The 18,598-nt window shown below is 39.7% G+C and overlaps 1 protein-coding gene and 1 long non-coding RNA gene across 7 annotated transcripts in view; both read right to left on the bottom strand.

The window, feature by feature from the left end:
* Nucleotides 1-4,004, bottom strand: part of fbxl16 (F-box and leucine-rich repeat protein 16) — a 158,251-nt gene extending 154,247 nt beyond the window's left edge. The window contains exon 1 of one of the 6 annotated variants that reach the window (XM_051941306.1): nucleotides 3,566-4,004. The gene's annotated coding sequence lies outside the window, so the exon portion shown is untranslated. The remainder of the gene's footprint in view (nucleotides 1-3,565) is intronic. The other 5 variants (XM_051941303.1, XM_051941304.1, XM_051941302.1 and 2 more) reach the window with 5 other exon arrangements.
* Nucleotides 4,005-14,688: 10,684 nt separating this feature from the next.
* Nucleotides 14,689-16,043, bottom strand: LOC127531623 (uncharacterized). Its single transcript, XR_007938756.1, has 2 exons — nucleotides 15,770-16,043; nucleotides 14,689-15,026 (listed from the first exon to the last, which is right to left on the bottom strand). It is a non-coding gene; the product is annotated as an uncharacterized LOC127531623 (long non-coding RNA).
* Between the last annotated feature and the right edge of the window lie 2,555 nt (nucleotides 16,044-18,598).

Genomic DNA, 18,598 nt, shown 5'->3' with positions numbered 1-18,598 from the left:
CATGGGTGAATAGCACATCAAAACTTTGACAGTTAAGAGACTATAATAACATTATCAATCTGTTATAACTGATCAAATGCAACCTACAGGAAACTTGATGGCATACAAAACTGGGTTTGTCAGAGTGCTAAATAAGCTAATTGGTAGCTGTAACTGTCACTGTTAACATTCACTTGATTTAGAAATTTTACCTTTAATTTACAGTACAAATTTGAATACACAATATTCGAACAGGTTTTACCATAAGAGGTTACACACACTTTAGTTACAATAAAGTAGGTTATTCCTCCTATATGCAGTATTGTGGACAAGAATACAGTAAGTTACTAAGATTACTTTAATACATACCTTTACAGTTTTCCTCGACCCATGGAAACTAATGTTTTTAGCAATGGCATCGGTAAATGCAACAGCAGCCGGCAAAGGTGGGCATGCAGAGTGTTCTCGGGCTTTCAGTCAGTCTTGCCGATCACTGCCATATCTGTCCTCTTTTCTAAATATGGTCTCTTCTGGTTTCAAGCAATCTATAATGGCAACCATGAAGTAGCAAACTCATGGCTTAATTTCACAAATCAATGGTTGACATCACAGTGGCTATGTCCATCCTTATTATACACTCTACAGTTCACCCTAGAGCATTGCACTGCAATATCTTTTGAGATATATTTGTAATAACTTCCATCTTCCTGAAGATAAAGAATGCTTAATTGTAAATCTTCCAGATTTTTTTTTTTTGCATGGCATGATTCACATCAGAAGACATTTCTTGTGAAAATAATTTTTTGTGCGCATTGATTGAACTGCAATTTTGCTAACTCTGACTCGATTTACTTTTTGCTGATGTTATGAACCTAGGAGATCACATAATTTTTTACCAACCTGCACAAAATTATGTTTTTATTATGGACAAGAACAATAAAGGGTTAGAGTCAGGGTGATTGCACAGTATCTGCTTTTGCACACAGTGGGTTAATACACACACACACACACACACACACACACACACACACACACACACACACACACACACACACACACACACAAACTGCTAGTTATATCAGTAGCCTGCAAAGGTTGTCTGCAGAACCCAGCTTACATCAGGAGGTATTTCTACATCAGTGTAAACTAGCTTATTGATATAACTCACCTTTTCTAAATTGTATTAAAACAATGTCATGGCCACTTTGACTGTTCAGTACTTTTCCTTGTCCATGAAACATTTGAATGGACTGCTTCAGCTCCATTCATGCTCCATCTGTTTGCTTATTTTTGGACTTGCTAACAGTTAAAAGGAGTTAGATACTACCAAGATGGTGACAGCTGGAGCCACCTTCGAAACCACTGTTCAGGAAATGTATAGGTGATGTCTCAGAGGGTTCATCATCTATATGTGCAGTCTATGGTTGACCATGGTGCATTGCTACAACAGACGCAGCTGTCTTGATTCTCAGGACAGCAACATTTCAGGATGTAAGCATTGTGACTTTAATATGAGTGAACAACTAAAATTTTGAAATTTTGGTATTCACTTGGTACTAGAGTATCAGTGCTCATGACATGCTTAAGTCCACAGTAGCATACGCATTAGTCCTAACAGTCCAAATGCCAACCATTCTTGAGGAACATCTTGGCAGCGGTGTGTTTGTGTGTGTACTTGGGGGAGGCAAGTATCCTTGCATGCACTTCAGTCATTTTTTATCTTTAACAAAACAGTTTGAATTAAAGTTTCAAACATGAATGGCAACATACTATGTTTGCATCCAGCTGGAGTACTTGTTGCTTGCTTGATGCATATCACTCCCATCTCACTCTGACTGCTTTTACCCTGTTTTCTCTCTATTGTATGATAACTCTCATAGAAATGCCTAAAAAAAATACAAGAAAATAAAAATAAATAAATAAAAGCTTTCTTCAAAAAGAAACAAAGAACGGAAAAATTTTCTAGTTATAATTCTTTCTGGGAAATCATTTTGAACTCTTATTCACCCAGTAAGACACACAAAATAAATGCACAGGTATACCATTTCAACCATATCCCAATATTGAACCCTGAATTAATAGTCAACATCACTGTGTTTGAAGTCTGAATAGCACATTTTATTACAGCTTGGAGAATGTCCCACACTCCATTGTAGTAAGTTAATTTAGCAGCTTATTTTTGTCAGTATGTATCTGGGCACCTAAAAGCAGTGCAATTTCTTCTCTTTTCGGCTGCTTCTATCACTGGCAAGAACTTCATAACACAACTACTCTTTGTATAGTATTAACACAAGCACTGGTAATCCAAAACCTCACATTCTCTGTAGCAAACAATTTCATCTCAGACAGAGAAAGGTGATCTGTTCTAGTGTACAGCCTCCAACTACTCTAATATACATCAAATTCCAACTCTCTTAAATCTAATTTTCTCTGACTTAAAATTCAACCCCTGTCATGTCTTCACAAACCAGTGTAATGGTATCTATGCTTCTGGTCTTATTCAAGGGTGGTGAAACAGTTGGAAAGCCACTACCTTCAAAAATTACAGCATTACAAATTTCTTCCAAGTCTCTTGAACATCTGTATAGTGCATTATATTTTTGGGTCCAGGTTCGTCATTGATATACCAGACAAAAGTGCAGGAAACAAATAGCTTTGAGATGTTTAACTAACTAGGTCTTGTGCAGGCTTTTCACTTCGGATCTCTTTTCAGTGTCTTGACAGCTGGCTAGTAAAGTTCAGTTAAATACATGTTATTGAACTTGTCATGTGCTGGAAACAAACGTCCAGACTAAGTTGTGATAGTTTGCCAGTCTGTGTCCTCACAAACAAATTCTTTACTGTAAGTCAAAACAAACACTGCAGCATAAGAAGACTTTGTGAAATAGCCACTATCCAACTTGATGACACTATTGTGATGTTCTTAATATTTCAGTCTGATCTGGGAGAGTGTACAGTTGATCTCAAAATTGCAGACATATACCAGCAGAATCCAGCAGCCCAACTGAGTTGCATTAATACCCACACTTCAGTCTCTACAAACTGTTCAGATCTCGTAAACTATTTTCAGAAATTCGACTAAAAATGTCCAAGTTATCAAACACATTGACTTTTCGAAATTAGACCTGTTCCAGAAATCTGTAAATTAAAACACGTCACTGGGCCTAGAGACACAGAACGAGCTGACACAGCATCAGCCTTTAAGAAAACACCAAAACACAGAAAAAGCACCGCTAAAAATAACTGAACAGAAATTTCATCGCTGAAAAGACAACCAAAGAGGTTGCGTCATTGGCAGACGCTGACGTCAGTGTGTTTGTTAATAAGACGCAGCTCGATGCGTCTGATCAGCTCTTCTCCCAAGGGCCTCTCCATGTACACAAAGAGCTGGAACACCCCACTGCTTTTACCCACATCACCCCGATATTTCTGCAGTCTCCTCCGCCTCGTCTGAACGAAGCTGTATTGTGGATGGTGCCATAAACCACCAGCATCCATCACAAGCACTGACACCTTCACTCACATTCTGCACCCATGGACACATTCTCCTCGTTCGGCCTTTATTCGCAGCATCCCATAAGCCTACCTTTCAGATGAAAATTCACTCGAGCATTAATCCATGATCAGCACGGTGTTATTGCTGGTTCCTGATCTCGTTTCTTCCGACGTTACGGCGCGGAAAGGGCGAAATAAATTATTGTTAAGAGGCAGCCTACGTCCTATCGGTAAACCAGAGATGCGCCCACCCGAGCCCATAGACAAGAAGAATGCTCGGATTCAAAATCAGAATTCGGCAAATGAAGGGAGAGGAGGGGGCGACCGATACACGGCCCCCTTTACACACCAAAATGTAGCAAAAGGGCTTCTCTGTTGTGTTTTTCGATCGCCTCGTCCTCCATAACAGAGTAGCCCTCTCTCTCTCGTAATTTGCCCTCCACACACATGCAGCACGTAGAGCAGCTCTTTCTCATTTAAAGGGATAGTGCTGGGGCAGCTGGAGCAGCGCAGTACACAGAGCTACTGTCTGCTTCTTATGTAACCAGCAGCAGCTTGATCTACAGTTCACAACCTGAAAAACACTCAACATACAGCGGTGTCATACCACAACACATTTTATCTGAGTTTATCTGAGCTCGTCTAATAAACTACTACTAAGAACACCCTGTCTGTAAAACTGTAATAGCGATTACAGTGTTTTCCAAACGTGTGTATTTCAAAAGCGGACGTTTCATGGACGTCGAAAAACTTTCCGGAATGACGAAACATTGATGAAGGAGGTGCAGCTTCCTCAGTCACAACTTCTGCGATAATTACTTACAATTGATGCCAGTATCTATTACCAATTACAAAAAAGGAAAATGGGCTACATTAAATAGATTAATAACGATAAATCGACATCATATAGCAATTAGTGATGGTAATATGAAATAGTGGTAAAGATGCCCAGGTCATTACAACAAAATCTAAAAAGGTCTAAAAAGAATTTAGGAGGTGTATCCCAATTCTGTCTAACATATGTACACAACAGTAATACCTTAAATGTTACAAATGCTGTATTTATGCTATTTCTACATGAGAAATGTATGTATTTTATATTACAGGAAATTAGAGGTGTCACCCATCACATGCTCAATCTGCCATGAACAAAAAAAACTATTGTAACTCTCATTACGAAGCAGCACAATTTCAAGGCACATACACTACATTAGTAGCAGCATGTTGAAATAACAGATTTACCACCAACAAATAATTATACAATCATATTTCAGTTCTGGAATACTGAATGAATGGTAGAAATGGATGTGCCGACATATGATACTGATAATGTGCATTTTATAATGGCGATTTTGAATTTGAATTTCCTATATTTATGCATAAATATTACTGAAAATATTATTAGATTTCAGAAGTCCTAAATGTAAATTCTGAGAACGAAATTGAACAAATAAGAAGAAAATAATAAATTATTTCAAATTACACCTCAGGAAAATGAATATTACATATCTGAATTCGATAACAGTATGTAAACCTGTGTTTCCCAGTCTGCCCTGACCCGCCTCCAGTTGGTGCAAAATGCAGCAGCCCGTTTCCTCACGAACACTTCAAGGCGCCAGCACATCACCCCAGTCTTCTTTTCCCTCCACTGGCTTCCAGTTTCTTTTAGGATAGATTTCAAAATTTTACTTTTAATTTTTAAAGCTCTCAACGGCCTTGCGCCTATTTATTTAATGGAACTTCTTTCTGTCTGAAACCCTAACAGGGCATTAATGTCTACCAAACAGCTATTTCTGGAAGTCCCCAAGGTCAGGTACAAACACTGGGGTGATCGAGCTTTTTCAGTTGCTGGGTTCAGACTTTGGAACAAGCTGCCCCCTGACATGTGCACCATCACTGACTTTGGCCTTTTCAAAGCACGGTTCAAAACATATCTTTTTAGACTGGCTTTTAATGCTCAGTAATGTGGTGACATTTTATTTTATTTTATTTGTTGATGTGTTCTATTGTTCCTTTCTTTTAATTTGCTTTTATTCTAATTTTATTTTAATTTTACTATTTGATTTTAACTGGAAAGCACTGTGGTCACCTTAAATAAATCTTGATTGATTGATTGATTGATTGATTGATTGATTGAACCTTCGCTCTCAGTATCTGGTGTGATGCCTTTGTGAAGCAATGACTACAACTAAATATTTTAGGCAGCTGTTGATAGGTTCTGCACATCAGCTTGGAAGAATTTTGGCCCATTCCCCTGTACAGGGCAACTTTGGGGTGTTTGGGAGTTTACTCAAATAAACTGCTCAATTCAGAACTCTCCACAACACTTCTACTGGATCAAGGTGATGACTTTGACCTGACCATTCCAAAACATGCATAGGTGCTTAGGGTTGTCTTGATGCTGACATGCTTTCTTTTGAGATTCAATTCACAAACAGATGTCCTGTCATTTTCCTTTCCTTTTTTACTGATGTAATTTAGAATCATAGATATCATTGTTCCATCAGTGACAGCAAATTGTCCTGTAGCAGATCTTCACACTCAACACTGACTGTGTACGGTTATTACAACATCAACAATAAAACTCAGTTGAGAGAGAACATTAACTCACTTCTGTTGCCGAATGGAGTATAACGTAGTCTAACGCTGAACCAAGAGATACATTTTTCACCACTTTAATAATAGATCCTTACTTTTTGAAACTGACAGCTGATTTTGAAGCAGAGCCATTACAATCATTTTAAACCTTGTAGTAAAAAAAAAAAGGAAATTCCCTCTGTTTGGAAATCAGCTTTTGTTCTTCCTTTATTAAAAGGAAGTGCCCCAGTGATTTTAACTAATTATCTATCAATGTTGGTCAAAGTTCTTGAAGCTCTTGTGAGTGAGCAAGAAAAGGAGTTTTTAATATTCCAGTGCTGTCTTATCAAAATATCAATCAGAAATTCATTCAGAAAAAACAGCACCATCACAGCTGCAATGAATGCGGTAAATTACATTATTGTTGCCCTTTACAAGAATCAGCATTGTGCATCACTTTTCATGGATCTGTCAAAGGCATTAGACATTGTTGACCATATTTCAAACTTAGCCTCTTTCATTTGGGATGCTCAGAGTACACAGTCACTTGGTTTTAAAATTATCTCAGTAGCAGAACTCAGTGCATTACATATGATGGTCTGTGCACTGAATTATATACTGTCCACAAGGGGGTGCCGCAGGGTTCTGTATTAGGTCCCCTTTTATTCATTATTTATATCAATGGTCTGGGTCTAACTGTGTCAGATGCTAATTTGCATTTTTATGATGATGACACAGTTATTTACTGCCATGGATAAACTTTTGTCCAGGCTATTGAATCTCTGCACAAAGATTTGTTGCTGTCCAGTAGCCATTACCTCACCTGAAACTTGTTCTCAGTGCAGACAAGACTAAGCTAATGTTGTTTTTGATTCTAGGACATTGCCACAAATTATTCCCTCAGTGTCCACACTTGAGTAAAATGAAATAGAACTGGCTCACATCTACAAATACCTGGGTGTCTTGACTGATGGGAAATTCACTTTCAAACCACATATGGAGAATCTTGTGAAGAAGCTGAGGCTAAAGTTGGATTTTTATTTTCGAAACAAGCTCTGTTTGTCTTTTAATGCAACAAAAGTGACATGTCACTGCAACTTTTTTGTCTGTGTTGGATTGCGGAGATATTTTGTATATACATGCTTCTGCTCAATGTCTTCCGATGGTTGACACTGTTTGCTTCTTTTAGGTTTATTGCAGGCAGGAAAATGTCGACACACCAGTAAAAGTTAAACTCTTGGGTGGGATGGCCACCCGAAGGATCCGTCATTGGTATACTTTTATATATAAGGCAATACTTGGACTTCTGCCCACCTACATTTGTTCTCTATCTGTACTAAAAAGCATTGATCTTTACTCTTTCCATTCACAAGATCATTAGTTTCTTTCTGTTCCACATGGCCATACTGAATTGGGAAATAAACATTTTTTGTTTACTCTGCACCTTTTGCATAGAAAATGTTGCAGAAAGACTGGAAATTAACCAAGTTAATCTCATTGAGCGCTTTTCAATCCAAACTGTGAATTCTTGAGGCCGACTCCACAACCCGCACTTGTTTTTCTCTTTACTCTGACAACATACACCACACATACCCATTTTCGACCAAAAAGAACAAGGTGCTAGTTCGGTTCAAGTTCAGTGCTGGTGCTTAGTTGGTTCAAATTTCGTGCCTCCTCAGAAGCACTTTGCTTTTCCATTGGCAAGGAGCCAAGTCAGAGCCACGTCATTGCGTCACTATAAAATGTCTGTATGTCATTGCTGTGGGATGCTGCTGCTTCCAGCTCCCCTTTTCCACTAGTGAACTCTGCATCGCCCTCACTATACTTGTTATGCTAACTTACATACTGTTTGAATTTTACTGCTAGCTATATATGGAGTATGTTTAATGTCAGAGCCGTACATCATAAGAGTAAACTATGAGTCAGTTTTCAATGTTAGCTTATACTTTGTTTGGTTCACATATCCTGTCATATATGTATCCAAATGTGTGTTGTGTTTTCCGTGCTTTCCCACCCCTCCCTCTTCTCCCATCCCTTCCCCTTGCCCTCCTCTGTCCTTCTCAACCCGCCCGGCCAGCAGGCAGATGGGTCCCCCCTATATAGAGCCGGGTTCTGCTCGAGGTTTTTTCCCTGTTAAAAGGGTGTTTTCCTTGCCACTGTCGCCTTTGGGCTTGCTCTGGGGTCCGGCATATGGGTTCTGTAAAGCGTCTTGAGACGATTTGACTGTAATTGACGCTATATAAATAAAATTGAATTGAATTGAATTGCATGCGTAGCCATTCAGCAACATTCACGCACCGTAACCATGCAATTGCTGTTCTTGACTGATCCTGACTTTACAAGCCTACATGGCGATCCAGAAACAAATAATCAAACTGTTAGTAGCTGCCTGTCTTCATCGTAGTCACAGGCAATACTGACTACATTTGTGAAAACAGGTAATTGTCAAAGATGTTTTGATTCTTAACAGTTGTGTGTTAGCGTTAGCCTGGCCACTTAGCTTCGACTATATTTGCATTCTTTACATAGTGGTTAAACAAATCCAATAAGTTGATGACTAGAAAAGCACTCAGAGAGCGCAGTACTCTGCCAAGGCTGGTCAGTTGACGCATCATTTCAGATGGATGAAATCTTTAATAAAAAATGACCTTGCACTGAGCACAGGCATGTGTTATGCATGGATACTGAATTGCGTGTAAATTAATCTTATAAAGGTGTGTTGATCAGTTCATCACTTTTGGCAAGCCTTTGTTTTGCTAGTGTTAAAATAACCGTTCACTCCATGCTTTTGTTTTAAAAGCATATTTATAGTGTTACGGGATTTTATTTTGGAACCATTGCAGCGGCACAGGAAATGTTTATCTAAGAAGCAGTTTCTTGATATGACAAGGACTATGCCAAAAAGTCCGGCAATTCACATAACGATGAAAGAAAACGATCACACACTGCTGCTGTCTAGGAAAGGATGTGTATGAACTTTGAAGCACCTAGCTGGAATGGGGACAAGCTAGGTGTTTCCTGAAGAAAGGAGTGAAGGACAGAAAGGTGAATTTATGTTCAAAATAAGACTGACGGCTGAACGTAAATAAAGGCTTTGTGAAACACCAGGAGCTTCACCATTGTCTGTCTGGGGTTTTCTACATTGCGTGACCAAAATATGTAGAGGGCGGCGGGAATTGATGGGACTCAGAAGCATCCCACAATTTAATCAATTGTTCCTTGTATGATGTCTAACTGATAAATCAATCAATTTGTAGTAGGATGCAATCGTGATCATCAGCAGGTAACTGACACAGTGTTCACATCATGGTTACAGAGATGCCGTGTCGGCAGCTGTATCTCACAATGGAAAATCCTTAACGAAGCCATGGATCCAGACTATAAGCTATCATGTGAAAATTTAATGAGGTGGTCCTTTACATAAAACTTTGAAATGCACAGTCTTTACAAGTGTATGGAAACTTTTGGTCATAACAGTATTACCCACAAGCACAGAAGTCTGTCTAAAAAAAAAGAAACATATGATATTTTCAGCCAGATAATATTTTGATTCAACAATGTTGAAACTTTAGAATGATATATACTAGCAAGTCATGCCTGTCTTACATAAATCTAACAATTATATTTGTACATTCATACTAATTGGGATTCATGTTGATATAAGTAAACAGGAGGGTGAGAGTGAGCAAAAATCCTAAATGTGACACCATTTCATTTTATAACTGGTAGCATACTGTATATTAAATGTTTTATTTCAATTTCAACATTGGTAATGAAGTACAATTTTAACCAGGTGGTCCATGTTTGCATACCCTGCACAAAACAACACAGTACAAGATGAAGTATCTAAGATGTGCTTTTAGTAGTCTGTGTTTGGAACACTGTACATAAGTTCACTAAGGACATACACACATCAACAGGATGCAACATCGCATGATTGTGAAGGGGCTGCACAGTGGCCTAGTGGTTAGCACTTTCGCCTTGCAAATCCCGGCCTGGGCCTGGGATCTTTCTGCATGGAGTTTGCATGTTCTCCCTGTGCATGCGTGGGTTTTCTCTGGGCACTCCGGCTTCCTCCCACAGTCCAAAAATATGCTGAGGTTAATTGATCACTCTAAATTGCCTGCAGGTGTGAATGTGAGTGTGATTGTTTGTTTGTATATGTAGCCCTGCAACAGACTGGCAACCTGTCCAGGGTGTCCCCTGCCTTCGCCCGAGTCAGCTGAGATAGGCTCCAGCACCCCCCACGACCCTCGGGAGTGTAAAGCGGTGTATAGAGAATGGATGGATGGATGGATGATTGTGAAGTCACAGTTGGATTCTGTGTCACTATATTTGTCTTTCCTTAAGACCTTCACATTCTTTTTCAGATCTTTCTTTGAACTTGTTAAGTTTGGGATTGAGATCACATAAAATTGTTCAGAAAAGAAATTGGACCTTTTCTTTTTTTTTTTTTGAGTACACAACCTCACAATCTAAGAAATTGTGACACAATTACAGAGGAAATAGGCTTTGACTGTTTTCACTTCAAGAAAGGTTTGTCAACAGTTTATTAGCTACTGTCCACAACCAAGAATATCATTTAGTGAAACAACCCTTGAAAGCTTCCTCCCAGGAGTTTGTCTCGTATGGACACCACTCCATTTCTGTGCCACTCTCTCATTTCCAAGGAGGCAGGGAGCTGTCTATTTAGAATTCTAGCATTCTATTTTTAGAATCCTATGTGCGTGTTCAATATCACACCCTATTGGCACAAAGAGGTACACCCACATAGCTGTGCACAAAGCATCTGTAGACAGCACACTTTCAAGCACAATACATAAGGCATTGTAAATATACAAAGTACACATGCTGAAACAGAAAACAGACTGATGTATTTTCATTCTAAGCACAGAAACATAATATGCAAACATAAACAACTGCAGATTTTAAAATTGTCAAATAAAGCCTAGTAAAAACCAAGAAGCAGATAGTGCACACACTATTGCATTAATAATGTATGAATTTTAAGTGGAGAAAGAAGAACACTCCCTGAAATGGATAGAGGGGGAGGGGCTTCTACTTCTAGCAGCATTGCCATTCATTTCTGCATGTTTGTATTCTTTGTATTCATATGTGCAGTGCAAGGACAATAATAGCCAAGTACTCCCTGGCACACTTATTTGTAAACACGAAAAGTCCCTATTCTTCAGCTAAAAAAATTGTTTGGGTTTTTTTTAATTAAAAAGCTGTTATAGAACACTTTGTGGTTGATAAAACATGTTCAAAAAGTTGTCGCACAATTTCATCTCTTTCTCTCATTAACCTAAAATTGATGACATACACCGTTACATAGTTTCTTATTTCTTGTAGTCATAGTTGACAGGCAATCAATCCAATGCAATATTCCACATCCAAACACGTTGCATGCTTAGTGGGTATTGCTGTCAGTGGAGAGAATCATTATTCACCTAGGCAAGTCATAAAAAAGGCAGTTTAAGACTGTCACAGTCCCACCCTGGCCCACTGTCTGCCTTTTTCTCTCCCCTTCTTCTACTTCTTTTCCTCTTTCTCTCTCTCTCTCTTTCTCTCTCCCTCCTTTTCTCCTGGCTTCTATCTTCCTTGTCTTCCCCTCTCCTCTTTCTCCTCCTCACATCTCTCCTTTGCTCTCTCTCTCTCTCTTCTCCTGCTCTCTCTCTCGGTCCCACCCCCTCTGTGCTACGCCCCTGACTGCGGTAATCGGGGTTCAGTGACTCAGCTGTGGAGGGAGTGCAGCTGCATCTGATCGGTCATCAGCACCTGATAAGAACCAGCTCCAGTCTCCGCCCGATTAGCGTCTGCTACAGTGACAAGTTGCTGTGGGGTCCGTGTATATTTTGGTAATTGGATTTTCCGTTCTAAAGCAGGTATTGAAAAACAAAAAACGAGTGGTTATTTGATTTTCGTTTTCAAAGGCAAAAATTAAAATTGAAATACAAGGCGTTTTTCCTTTTCACAATCAAAAAGGGATATACGAATTTTTAAAAAAATGCTTTGATTTTCATTTTTTATTTACGATAACAAAAAATAAAATAAGTAAGAGACAGAAACGATAAAAGGTCCGTTTTTTCGTTTTCTGAGACCGGAAGTGGTCATCAGCAAGGGTGGAGCCAAACAGAGTACGGTGCATAGACTGTAAATAAATGGGTTTTGTTTGTTTGTTTTCATGGTCAAAATGAAAGATCAAGTGGCCGATCTTAAAATAAATCAATATCGATTTTTTTTATTTATTAAGTTTTGCGACGCAAGGGGGCGTGGTTACCTGATTGACAGTTCGTCTGGAATGACTGACAGTCTGGAGGATTAATTCTGATATGGTCACTGGTGGTTTATCGATGAAGAAGCAGAACCTTTTCCACAGACACTTTTCCTGGCTGTTGGCTTGTTTTAACCATTTTGCTACCTTCGGCTGATTCTACCAGCAGACACTGAAAGTTCGGTAAGTAGGCTAAATGTTTATGTTCTTGTCGGTGCCGCTTTTAATGCACTTCATATGCAACTTCCGTGTCAGATATAATGTGTGCCATGCAGTCCAGATGTTGGTGGAGTTTATTTCTTTGTGTATTGACAAGAGAAGAGAGTTAGCATCCAGTAAATATTAGCTTTAATATAAATTAGTGATGCTAACCGAGCGAGCTGCTCAGTCGTAGCCTGATTAAACCTAGTGTAGCATTAAGCTAACGATGTTTGCATTGTGTTTCATGGAAAAGGCTGAAGTGTGTCGTGTTAGTGTAATGTGGTACATTTAGTTAATAAAACTGTGTGGAGACGCTGGTTCACATTAATATAACGTTTAGAAAACCTAAATGTGATTCAAACAGTAAGGTTAAGGTTCTATGTTGTCAGTAGTCCTAAATATCTGCTGAGTCTCTGAAGTTAAACTGGAGAAAACAGTAAATCTACTCTCTAGTCGTTAACATTGTTTAATGACTGATTCACATGTTGTAGTACGTCTTAGTGCAGATTAGAAAAATAACCTCCCAGAATATGTCCAAAATAATGATGAACACTACAGTTAATACATTTAAACTGCAGCACAGATAAGCTGGATAATAAAATCCTCTCCTAAAGCTAAAGTGACTACAGGTCTTTGTCGTTCAGTGCTTGGAAAACTATATGAAATAGGAAATCTTTCCAGGGATACTTTAAAATGAACCGCTGCTGTTGATGCTGATACTGTGACATCTCTCTTCATCCCAGGTGTCTCATGTTCACTGTGAGGATCTTCTGAATGAAGCCACCAGAAGGAAAACCTCATCTGGTTGTGAAGGAGACTGAATGGACGACATCCTCAGTGAACCACTTCCTGTTTAGCTTTCACTGACAGAAGGACAGACCAACTCTTTCAGCAGTTTATTATTCTCTGTTCTTAGTATTCACAGATTCTATTTATCACCTTTAACTTCATCTCTGCTGCTGTAACAGAAATACAACAGGGTTTCTGCAGAACATTAATAGTCATTAAGTTGATTTTGCAGAAATTAAGGTCTTAAATGGCATTAAAAATCATTAAATTTGATTCTCGGTGGCATTAAAATTTCTTTCTGCAGTTTTCAAGAAAATAATTGACAATAATATATTTATAGACTGCGATTTGTCAGGTATGTGCATCTGCGTAAACATGCCGAAGCACTGAAATAATTGTTCCAGCCGGGTGGGTACAATTTCTAAAAACTGCATGTTTTTAAAGTGGCTGGCAGGCTGGACCAGGCTGGGAAATGGGGAAACACAAATTCCAGCAAAAATGGCTGAAAAACGTGGATTTCAGAGAATGACTGCAGCCCGTTGGTGTTCAGGGGTGGTTCCCAGATTCAGAAATAGTCAAATGTCGGGTTTTCATATAAAAATCTAGCCTAGCCATGCTAGATCCCATGTTTCTGATGGCACAAGGGTCTAGGGAAGCTCGACAGGGAGGGAGGCGGGCTAAAAGGTTGTCTATCAAATCCCTCTGCAGCAACTGGGTAGGTATACAACCAATCAACGCAACGAATAGGCTGACGTGGTTCCGAGAGCACTGGCGGATTGTGTGGCTAAGTCCCATTAGCTTCCCAACCAGCGGAGCCAACTGGAAAATTAAGGATTTGCCATATCCCGTCGGCATAAGTCCAAATACGTCTTTCTTCTCAATGAAACACTTAAGTGCCGTCCTTTGTTTATCTTTCAAGTTGAATTTTAGCTTCAAATCTTTAAGGGCTGTGGCCAAAGCCGAGTCGAAAGATAACTGTTTATTGTGCGCCAGTTGTTTCTGTCAGAATCGTCACGCCTCTGTCGTCACTTCGTTACGCCCGCCTTCTGACTCTACACTTCATGGTGATTGGTCCGGCCAGTTTTAGGAGAATCCAGCCTCGAGCCTTATGGAGGGTAACTAGACCCTCCCTGGCAGAGAATTAAATTCGTTGCCGTGGGTTGTCTAGCGCGGCTAGGCTAATAAAAATCATCTTTTACAAAAAAAACCCAAACCAGTGTAATTTGAGTTCATGGTCGTGGCATTAAATTTTTTACAGTATAGCATAAAAATGGCATTAAAAAGCATTAAATTTGACTGGTTGATATCTGCAGAAACCCTGTACAATGTTATTTATAGCAGATATGCAGCATTAAAACATCAACACATTCAGCTCAAGAGCTTCATTATTTCCTTCATTGCACATTTAAAAACTGCATTATTTAACAATTGTGAACTGTAAAGATGTGTAAACACGTAATAAATGGATGAAATAAATAATGTGTTGCTGACAGTGAAGTGTAAAAATTGAACAGTCACAAGACAAGTATTATGAAGAGAGGAGCTGAATCTGCAGCATCATTGTTTTTAATGGAAGCATGAGGAGGACATCAGTGCTGCTCTTCCTCACAGCGATGGAGAGAAGACTGTTCAGAGAACCACAGCTGGATGTTCAGGTTCTCTGTAGCTCTCAGTTCATCAGATCAGATGTTCCCAATGATCCAGACCAAGGCTGGAAGGAAAAGACACAAACAGTGAGAAGAAGATCTCCAAGGTTCTTTCAGTCCAACTGCTGGAACTTTAAATATCAGAATGAACACATCAGGGTACGAATGAAACACAACAGAGTGTTGTATTTTGTCCTACTTTCTAATCTTATAGAAATGTTTGTTTTCCTGGTTGAGGCCAAAGAGTATTTTACTGCCTTAGATGGACAATAAAGTTTATTATTTTTATTCTAATGTATCATTAGCGTTAACATGAGCTCCACAGTTATCTGACCGTACACCGTTGTATGAACAGAAGCTGTTAAATAGTCTGAAGCAAAGAACAGATATATTAACTCAGAACTGAACTGTTCTTCATTCATTGAACTGAGAGATTAACATTCATCAGAGTTCTGTGGAGGAACGTTAACATAGATTAATTTCTATCTGCTGATCATTAATGAACTGCGCCTCGAAACAGCAGTTTCCCTATGACTGATCTATTATGATTGATCAGCTGTGACCTTCAGGACACTTAGCTACACCTAATAGATAACACTGACTAACCGGGATTAGCCTCATTGTAAATACAAAGTTAGGAAACATAAATTGAGATTTATAGAACGACTTTAAAACACGATGTTAGAACAAGTTTATATCAGAGGTTACAGTCTGATGGTAACTTACAGTAACTTCACTGCTTTATATGTGATATTGTCCAGAAGTAGAGAAGAGTGCAACTAGTTACAAAGTTGACTTTAACACTTACCTGTAGAGTTTATCTCCACTTTTGGAAGCTAACGTTGTTAGCAGCAGCGGTAGCAGCATCCATAAACAGCAGAAGCCGGTAAATGTGGGCGGGACAGAGAGTCCTCGGCTCTGATTCAATCTGACCACCCTTGCTGCTTGCTCCACCCTTGCTGATGACCACTTCCGGTCTCAGAAAATGAAAAACGGTTCTTATTTCGTTTCTGTCTCTGACTTATTTTATTTTTTGTTTTTGTAAATAAAAAATGAAAATCAAAGCATTTTTTGAAATTCGTATATCCATTTTTAATCGTGAAAAGGAAAAACGCCTTGTATTTCAATTTTAATTTTTGCCTTTGAAAATGAAAATCAAATAACCATTCGTTTTTTGTTTTTCAATACCTGCTTTAGAACAGAAAATCCAATTACCAAAATATACATGGACCCTCTGGTCACAGGTGCACTTCATCGCACATTCTGTGGCTGACTTGCGTTTAACCTGTGTTTGTTCTGCTTGCAGTTTCTGATGGCCACTCTGCCTGGTTTGCCTCTGCCCTGCTGATCCAGCTGTTAGTGGGAAGTCTGTCTTCTGCTTCGCTTCTGGAAGAGGCCTCGGATCCCCCCCCCCGTCGATGCTGTTCCACCCGGCCAATCTGCCAGGTGATCTGGACTCTTGTTCCCTGCCACGGCTCCCCGCCGAACAATTTGCGGCGCCGGCACCCGTCTCCTAGACTGTGTGCCCGCCCCGACTGTTAGGATTTTGGTGTTAGTAAGTCAGCCGTTTTGTTAGCCAAATTGCTAATCACCTTCAGTTTCAATTTGGGCCTGATTCATTGGTTTATTAGCCTGGTTTCTAGTTCATATGGGCCATCTGCATGGACATCAGCCACCCAGGACACTCCCCGTTTGTCCCTCTGCTGTCAGTGAAGAGGTACCGGGCCATCAAAACACCGACTGCCAGGCTGAGGAACAGCTTCTTCCCTGTTGCCTCCATTACACCATTATACTACCTTCCTCCCTCTCCCCCATCCAAAAACATGCAGAATCCAGAGATGGAACTCTTACCCACCCCACACACCCCTGCTGTCAAACAGAGGTCAAACAGCCTATCTCTTCAATAACAGAGGAGATAGGCTTTGACTTTATTCACATAAAGATGGACAATAATCATCTTAATGTGGAATAATCATTTCATATCAAACATTTTACTTGCATCAGTCACTTGAATGCAGATGTTGCACCTCATTGCACTACTACACTTTTACACTTTTTTAAGTGTGTATACAGTGCCTTGTGAAAGTATTCGGTCCCCTTGAACTTTTCAACCTTTCGCCACATTTCAGGCTTCAAACATAAAGATATAAAATTTTAATTTTTTGTCAAGAATCAACAACAAGTGGGACACAATCGTGAAGTGGAATGAAATTTATTGGATATTTTATACTTTTTTAACAAACAAAAACCTGAAAAGTGGGGTGTGCAATATTATTCGGCCCCTTTACTTTCAGTGCAGCAAACTCACTCCAGAAGTTCAGTGAGGATCTCTGAATGATCCAATGTTGTCCTAAATGACTGATGATGATAAATAGAATCCATCTGTGTGTAATCAAGTCTCCGTATAAATGCACCTGCTCTGTGATAGTCTCAGGGTTCTGTTTAAAGTGCAGAGAGCATCATGAAGACCAAGGAACACACCAGGCAGGTCCAAGATACTGTTGTGGAGAAGTTTAAAGCCAGATTTGGATACCAAAAGATTTCCCAAGCTTTAAACATCTCAAGGAGCACTGTGCAAGCAATCAGATTTGCAGTGGTCTGATACTCCTTCCATTTCAATATACCAAGACCCGGCCGTCCCTCTAAACTTTCACCTCGAACAAGGAGAAGACTGATCAGAGATGCAGCCAAGAGGCCCATGATCACTCTGGATGAACGGCAGAGATCTACAGCTGAGGTGGGAGAGTCTGTCCATAGGACAACAATCAGTCGTACACTGCACAAATCTGGCCTTTATGGAAGAGTGGCAAGAAGGAAGCCATTTCTCAAAGATATCCATAAAAAGTCTGGTTTGAAGTTTGCCACAAGCCACCTGGGAGACACACCAAACATGTGGAAGAAGGTGCTCTGGTCAGATGAAACCAAAATCGAACTTTTTGGCCCCAATGCAAAACGATATGTTTGGCGTAAAAGCAACACAGCTCATCACCCTGAACACACCATCCCCACTGTCAAACATGGTGGTGGCAGCCTCATGGTTTGGGCCTGCTTTTCTTCAGCAGGGACAGGGAAGATGGTTAAAATTGATGGGAAGATGAATGGAGCCAAATACAGGACCATTCTGGAAGAAAACCTGTTGGAGTCTGCAAAAGACCTGAGACTGGGACAGAGATTTATCTTCCAACAGGACAATGATCCAAAACATAAAGCCAAATCTACAATGGAATGGTTCACAAATAAACGTATCCAGGTGTTAGAATGGCCAAGTCAAAGTCCAGACCTGAATCCAATCGAGAATCAGTGGGCAGAGCTGAAGACTGCTGTTCACAAATGCTCTCCATCCAACCTCACTGAGCTCGAGCTGTTTTGCAAGGAAGAATGGGCAAGAATTTCAGTCTCTGGATGTGCAAAACTGATAGAGAGATACCCCAAGCGACTTGCAGCTGTAATTGCAGCAAAAGGTGGCGCTACAAAGTATTAATGCAAGGGGGCCGAATAATATTGCACGCCCCACTTTTCAGGTTTTTATTTGTTAAAAAAGTTTAAAATATCCAATAATTTTCGTTCCACTTCACGATTGTGTCCCACTTGTTGTTGATTCTTGACAAAAAATTAAAATTTTATATCTTTATGTTTG

This window comes from Acanthochromis polyacanthus, chromosome 21 (genome assembly GCF_021347895.1).
Source record: "Acanthochromis polyacanthus isolate Apoly-LR-REF ecotype Palm Island chromosome 21, KAUST_Apoly_ChrSc, whole genome shotgun sequence".
Classification (NCBI taxonomy): Eukaryota; Metazoa; Chordata; class Actinopteri; family Pomacentridae; genus Acanthochromis; species Acanthochromis polyacanthus.
This window is presented reverse-complemented; position numbering and strand designations above follow the sequence as displayed.